Source organism: Loxodonta africana, chromosome 3, assembly GCF_030014295.1.
Source record: "Loxodonta africana isolate mLoxAfr1 chromosome 3, mLoxAfr1.hap2, whole genome shotgun sequence".
In the NCBI taxonomy this organism is placed as follows: domain Eukaryota; kingdom Metazoa; phylum Chordata; class Mammalia; order Proboscidea; family Elephantidae; genus Loxodonta; species Loxodonta africana.
The window spans coordinates 65093392-65100856 of NC_087344.1; the positions used below are offsets into that span (position 1 = coordinate 65093392).

Sequence of the window (7465 nt, forward strand, 5' to 3'; positions counted from 1 at the left end):
TGACTGCTGCTTCCATGGGTGTTGATTGTGGATCCAAGTGAAATGAAATCCTTGACAACTTCAATCTTTTCTCCATTTATCATGATGTTGCTTATGGATCCAGTTGTGGGGAGATTTGTTTTCTTTATGTTGAGGTGTAATCCATACTGAAGGCTGTGGTCTTTGATTTTCATCAGTAAGTGCTTCAAGTCCTCTTCACTTTCAGCAAGGAAGATTGCGTCATCTGCATAATGCAGGTTGTTAATGAGTCTCCCTCCAATGCTGATGTCCCTTTCTTCATATGGTCCAGCTTCTTGGATTATTTGATCAGCAACACTGTTTTACTATTAGGCACCTTACAACTCCTCCAGCCTCCACCCATTACCCAATTCCAAAACCATTTCCACATTTTGGATATTTATTACAGCAGCACCCCACTCCTGGTACCAAATTCTGTATTAGTTATATAGTGCAGAAATACCACAGGTGGATGGCTTTAACAAACAGAAATTTATTTTCTCACAATTTAGGAAGCTAGAAGTCTGAATTCATGATACTGACTCTAGGGGAATGTTCTTTCTGTTGGCTCTGGGTGAAGGTCCTCTTCTCTTTTTAGCTTTGTTTCTCAGTTCCTTGGTGATCTTCATGTGGCACGACATCTATCTTCCCCTTCTCTGCTTGTTTTCTTCTGTGCCTAATCCACTCCTTTTACATCTCATAAGTGATTTGCTTAAGACACACCCTACATTTATATGGCTTCATTAACATAATAAAGAAAACCCTATCCCCAAATGGGATTACAACCGCATATATAGGAGTTAGGATTCCAACACATTTTTAGCATACACAATTCAACCCATAACATATGTGTATAGCACAATTTATTTATTCTTTACCTTGTCAATGAACCTTTGGGTTATGAATAGTTTTATATTCTCTCAAATAATGATTCTCTGAATGTTCTTCCGCATGTTTCCTAGTGGAGATATACAAGAGTTTCTTTAGTGTATTTACCTAAAAGTGGAATTTCTAGGTCATGGATTATGCAGCACCACATTACAACACAATGCTAATCTTTTTTTACCAAATGGTACTAATTTACATTCCTATCAGCCATGTATAATAGCATAATACTAAGTTGGTAATATTAAAAAAAACAAAGTTAACTGATGAAGCCCAGGCTCCAATAATCAGAACAGACACTGTCCTTATTTCTGGATCAGGGTCCTGAGACCCCTTTAGATGCTGGAAGGTATGCGGGGTCACCAAAGAAGGGCAGAGAAGATAGTGGGTGTGTGGGTCTGTATGTATACAGCAACCAATAGGGAAGCAGTTCAGTGAACAATCGGTACACCCATATGACTGAATTGTCTATATTCTCACCAACACTTGGTATTGTCAGACTTGAAAATTTTTGCCATTCTGATGTGTGAGGGTAAAATGGTGTTAATTTTCATTTCTCTGATTATTGATGAGATTGAGCATCTTTTCATAAACCTTAGTCATTCATTTCTTGTCTTAGAAATATATGTTCACATCTTTTGCCTGTATGTTTTCTCCCTGATCTGAAGGAATATGTTATGTATTTTAGATCCTTGCCTTTTATATGTATTTCAACTATCTTCTAGTAGTATGTAGCTTGTCATTTCAATTTCTTTTATATTATATTTTGATTAATAGAAGTATTTTAATCTAACTGTGTTAAAACAGATATAAAGTTTTCTATTTTAACCATTTTAAGTGTACAATCCAGTGACATAAATTATATTCATCATCAATATCTATTTTCAAAACTTTTTCGTCACCTGAAACAGACACTGAATACCCATTAAGCACTAACTCCCCATTCTCTCTTTTCCAGCCCCAGGCAACACTATTCCATGTTTGTCTCTATGCATTTGCTATTCTAGATATTTCGCAGAAGTAGGATCATACAATATTTGCCCTTATGTGCCTGGCTTCTTTCACTGAGTGTAATGTTTTCAAAGATTATTCACATATAGCATATATCAGAACTTCATTTCTCTTTCTGGCTAAATAATATTCCATTGTATGGATAGATCACATTTTGTTTATCAATTCATCTTTTGATAGACGTTTGGGTTGTTTATATCTTTTGGTTATTCTCATAATGCTGCAGTGAACATTTGTGTGCAAATATCTGTTTGAGTTTCTGATTACAAGTCTTTTGGGTATATACTTAGGAGTGGGGTTGCTGGGTTATACGGTAATTCTATGTTTAACTTTTTGAGGAACTGACAAACTGTTTCCCACAGTGGCCGCATCATTTTACATTTCCACCAGCAATGGTGGTTCCAGTTTCTCCAACTTCTTGACAACACTTACTTTCCTAATTTTAATTTTAATAACAACCATTCTAGTGGGTGTGAAGTGGCATCTCTTTGTGGTTTTGATTTGCATTTGCCTTATGACTAATGATGTTCAGCATCTTTTTATGTGCTTATTAGCCATTTGTATATTTTCTTTGAAGAAATGCATATTCAAGTTCTTTGCCCATTAAAACCTTTTTTTTTGGTCATTTTGTTGTTGAGTTGTAGGAATTCTTTATACATTTTGGATATTAAACTCTTATCATATATCTGCTTTCCAAATATTGTCTCCCATTTTGTAAGTTTTTGTTTTACTTTCTCTTTGATGTACAAAAGTTGTTTTTGTTTTTTCATTTTGATAAACCCAGTACCCAGTGGTTTGTTTTACTTTCTCTTTGATGTACAAAAGTTTTTTTTTTTTTATTTTGACAAAGCCCAAATTATCTACTTTGTCTTTTTTAGCTCATGCTTTTAGTGTCATATGTAAGAATCTGTTGCCAAATACAAATTCTTCTCAGAATTTTATGATTTTATCACTTACATTTAGTTTGTTGACTCAAGAGGTCTTATTTTTAAGATAGGCAACTGTGACCGTTAAGGTTGTGTGTCAACTTGGCTGGGCCGTGATTCTCGGTGGTTTGGCATTTATAATGTAGGCTGGCAGTCACATAATGATGTAATCACTTCCATGATGAGATCTGATACAATGTGATCACCTCCATGATGGGATCTGCTGTGAGTAACCGATCAGTTGAAAGGGAGTTTCCTTGGGGATGTGGCCTATGTCCAATATAGGTGGACTTTCTGGCAAAGCTTGTGGGCTTTTGCTCACTCTGGGTCCTGCAGCTGACTCCTGTTCATCCGACCTCTGGTTCTTGGGGCTTGAGCTAGCAGCTTACCTACTGATCTTGGGATTTGTCAGCCTCCGTACCCTGTGAGCCAGAGGCCTGTTGTCTGACCTGCTGATCTTGGGTTCACCAGGCCCTGCAGCTATGTGAGTCAGGAGAAGCCTTCAGCCTGACCCACAGAATTGGAACTTTCCAGCCTCTACAACCACATGAGCTGTTTCCTTGATATAAATCTCTCTCTCTAGATACTTCACTGGTTTTGCTTCTCTAGAGAGCCCAGCCTAAGACAGCAAGTGTACCTACATTTCTTTCATTATCCCAAACTCATAAAATATTCTTTATACTTATAGAAGTTTTCAAGTTTTGATTTACACATTTAAATCTCTAATCCACTTTGAACTGATGAAAAATTATTTTTTAAGGGATGAATAATTTTCCAAGAACCATTAGCCAAGCCATGATAACATCATTCTCATTTATGAGGTGTGTATCCAATCTCCATATTCTGTTACTTTGATCTATTTTTTTCCTCTATTCTCCTGAATTATAGCTTATAATAAGTCACTTTATCTGATAAAGCATGTCCTGTTCCTTGCTTGTCTTTATGGGTAGTGTGGCTATGGCCTTTGCATTTCCATGTATCTTTAAAAATCATTTTGTTAAGCACCATTGAAAATTCCATTGGAATCTTTATTAGGATTATGAATCTATAGAATCATGTGAAGATAACAGATATTCATAAGATATCAAGTCTTTCTATTCCTGAACTTATAAATAATTAACTCTCTCAGATGGGGCCTTTGGACATAAAGGATTTTTATGAACGTGTGGATCAGCTCTGGATTCTTAGCTAGTAGACTGCCAGGCATAAATGCAAAAAGGAAAATTTTGGAACTTTTAGAGGAAAATATAGAATATTTTTATGATCTCACAGTTTTTAAGGAGGTAAGGGCAAGCCCTATACAATCAGAGTAAGATCCCACTTCCCAGGCCTTCTAACCTCCATCAGTTCTGGTCAACAGGGGACTCCCTGGAGCTGGCAGTGGTCTAGAAGTAGCCCAGCACTTACCTTTCTCTATGCAACCCCTATCCTCACAGGTTCTCCAACAGTACCTATCTTGAGTCCACCAAGATTAATTTATTACACCCTTTATCCTTGTTTATATCAGTCACACAGAAAAGCTTCATCTCTCCTCATCTCCTACATTCAAATTCCGTAAGATTTTATTCATTCTCCATCCCTCGTTGACTTCTGAACATTTCCATCATGCTTTCTATTATTTCTGAACATTTCTATTATTCATAGCCCATAATCTATCTCTTCTTTGAACATTCCCTTCAACTTCTTGCCCTAAACAGAAACTTAGACTTCCTGGAGAACTCTGCTTTCCAGGAAGCCCTTTTATAGCATTGGGCAAAGAGATGGGCCCAGAGAAGATGTATTTGCTTGATGTTGTTTCTTATAGACTATTCTCCTCTCTCCTCCCCAACTGCTCCCTCCACAAGCTTTGAGTCTCATGTCATCGGCCTATATAGTCACCATTCCTATCATCTGCCAGTCTGTAGCCACTTCCCTTTATTTCTTGATAAGCTCGTCTTATAACTCAATTTCACTGTCTCCAATCCAACCTTTCAGTTCCTGGAACTCCCCTCCTCCAATGACCCTTTCCTTCACTCTCCTTCAATCATCCCTTCTGTAGTAGGTGCTTTCTTAGACTCTGTCATTACTAATAATTACAACCTTTCCGTAATCTAAATTTCACACATTTCACTTTCTGACCACTATTTACAATTACAGCCTTCCCAGTCACTCCTATTAATGAAGTTGAAGATGTCTAGGCAAGCCAGGTCTTATTCTAAGTGCCTGGGACTCTTCCAGCTTCCATCTGAGAAACATCTTCAGTCTTTCCAGTACACTCTCCATTACCCTGAACCCAACAATCCTTTCACCATTTCCCCCCAAGACCTTCCATCAATCATTCCTATCACATTTTCTTTATTATCTTCTTTAAAATCTTTTTTATTAGTCCATGTTCTATGATACACTATTATAATCATTCCTTTGCTTACATACCCTACATTCCCTTACTCAATTTTGCTTGGCAAAACCAGAACTTTGGGTAAGTCTACCTCTTCACTAACTCAACATCTCCTCCTGCACAAATGAGCATGGCTGGAGAAAAAAAAAAAAAAGCCATACTAACTGGTCTTCCTCTAAATTAATGATCATGAACCTCGACTGAGCCTCTTCTGGGATATCTTTTTTGATCCTTTTACTTTAAACCTTTCTGTGTCCTTATTTTAGATGTGGCTCTTGCACACAGAATATAGAGGGATCTCTTTTGTTTTGTTTTGCTTTTTAAATCTAGTCTAATAGCTTTGGTTTTAACTGGAGGGTTTTCTCCTTTTACCTATGCGGTGAAATCTGTGAGAGCTGGAATTCAATGGGATTGCCTTGTTTTTCTGGGTCTTGCAAGTTTCCCGCTTTTAACAGGGTACAGTCTTACCATTTTTTCTATTACCTACTGTCAATTATTGCTCTTTATTAGTGAAAAATATTTGAGTTAACCCTTCTCTGACAGGTTTATACCTTACACAGGTCCTGATTTTTGCAGGTTTTACTGTATCACTAATTACTGTATTACTAATATAATAACAGGTGTTTTTTTTCATCCATTTGCATTCCACTTGTCTCATGTTTCTTAGTTTTTTGTTTTTTTTTTTTTGGTCTCTTGTCTTCTTTTGGATTAACTGGGATATTTCTCATTTCATTTCATTTGTTTTCTCTACTAGCCCACATGCTCCATGCTCTCACTCTCTTTCACTCGGCAAAACCACATTTTTTAAAATGATACACTAGAAATTTCTGCATGCAAATTTTAAAAGTCTAAGGTTAATCAGCATCTATATTATTCTCCCAAATTATAGAAAGACCTTATGACACTCTAATTCTAATTTCCCCCTTCTTTATATGGTTTTGTATTTTAGTTTTATCTTAACAAATTAAACATTAATATTGTGTTATATATTATATTATAATATTGTGGTATATTATCAATGACTTTTAGAATTACTGTATATATGCCAATGTATTTGTTCAGCATTTCTTTTTGTATCTCAGATCTCCCATCTGGGGTCATTTTACTTTTCCCTGAAGTATATATTTCAGAATTTTTCTCTAGTGAGACTTTGTTGGTGGTAAACCCTCTAAGCTTTGTCTGTTCATGAAGAATAGTTTTGCTGGGGATAGAATTCTAAGTTGGCGGTTATTTTCTTTCAACATATTGAACATGTTATTGAAGTATCTTTTGGGTTCTCTTGCCACTGTTGACAAGACAGCTGGCAGTTGAACTATTGCTCCCTTGTAGGTGATCTCAGATTTCTCTCTGTCTTCTAAGATCAGAGTCCTCACACTCAGCCAGAAGCTCAAAGAACACCTTATGGAGCATGGAGACCAGTGAGGGGAGAGTGGGAAGACGAGAGGAGTAGGGGCTGTGATGAACATATCACCTGAGGTTTAGCTGCTCTGCTCAGGGAGTCTTCTGACTCCTCACCCTTTTCAGGAAGACTCAGCAAAGGGAAAGGAGAATGGAACTCCTTTACCAATTTATTGACTAAAAAGCTAGGGGGCACCCAGATTTGAACTGGGGACCTCTTGATCTGCAGTCAAATGCTCTACCCCTGAGCTATACCCCCTGGTATGCTAGCAAGGGACAATTACCACTCTTCCCCTGTGCAGCCGCACCCACAGGCTCTGGCACAGATGCTCCTTCAGTTTGGATTTACTTAGAGTAACCAAGCCTGCTTTTCTGCTAACTCATCTTCCTACCATAGAGGAAACAATAGGTTCACTTCTCCCTCAGCCCTGAAACTTCCTTCTCCTTAGTCCCTGGGTGAAGGCAGAATCTGGAGGAGCATTCACTTGACAGCTGGAAGGATCTATAGTGACATCTACATTGGTTTTTGTTTGTTTGTCTGTGGTGTGCACCTGAAAACAGAGACTCCAAACGACCAATGGCTTGGCCAAGCATGCAACCTCTCAAAGATAGAACCTACATGCACATGCCTGGATACTGGATCACAGCTCTTCCCACAAAGACACTATCTAGGGCATAGGTTTACCTTCTCTCCATTAGCCATCATCTCCGTATATATTTAACCCTTTTCTCTGATGGTTGAGATGAGTGTTCTGTAGTAACAATTGAAGAAATTATTGCTTCGAAGCTCCAAACTCACCCTTCTGTGCTCTGCTTTCTGATGCCAGTTCTGGGACTCTGCCTCTCACCCCCACAGTCCTTTTTGTCCGGT

At 37.8% G+C, this 7465-nt stretch overlaps 1 non-coding gene across 1 annotated transcript; it reads right to left on the reverse strand.

Moving 5' to 3' along the window:
• Positions 1 to 6781: 6781 nt before the first annotated feature.
• TRNAC-GCA (transfer RNA cysteine (anticodon GCA)) lies at positions 6782 to 6853 on the reverse strand. The gene has a single exon. It is a non-coding gene; the product is annotated as a tRNA-Cys (tRNA).
• Positions 6854 to 7465: the final 612 nt, after the last annotated feature.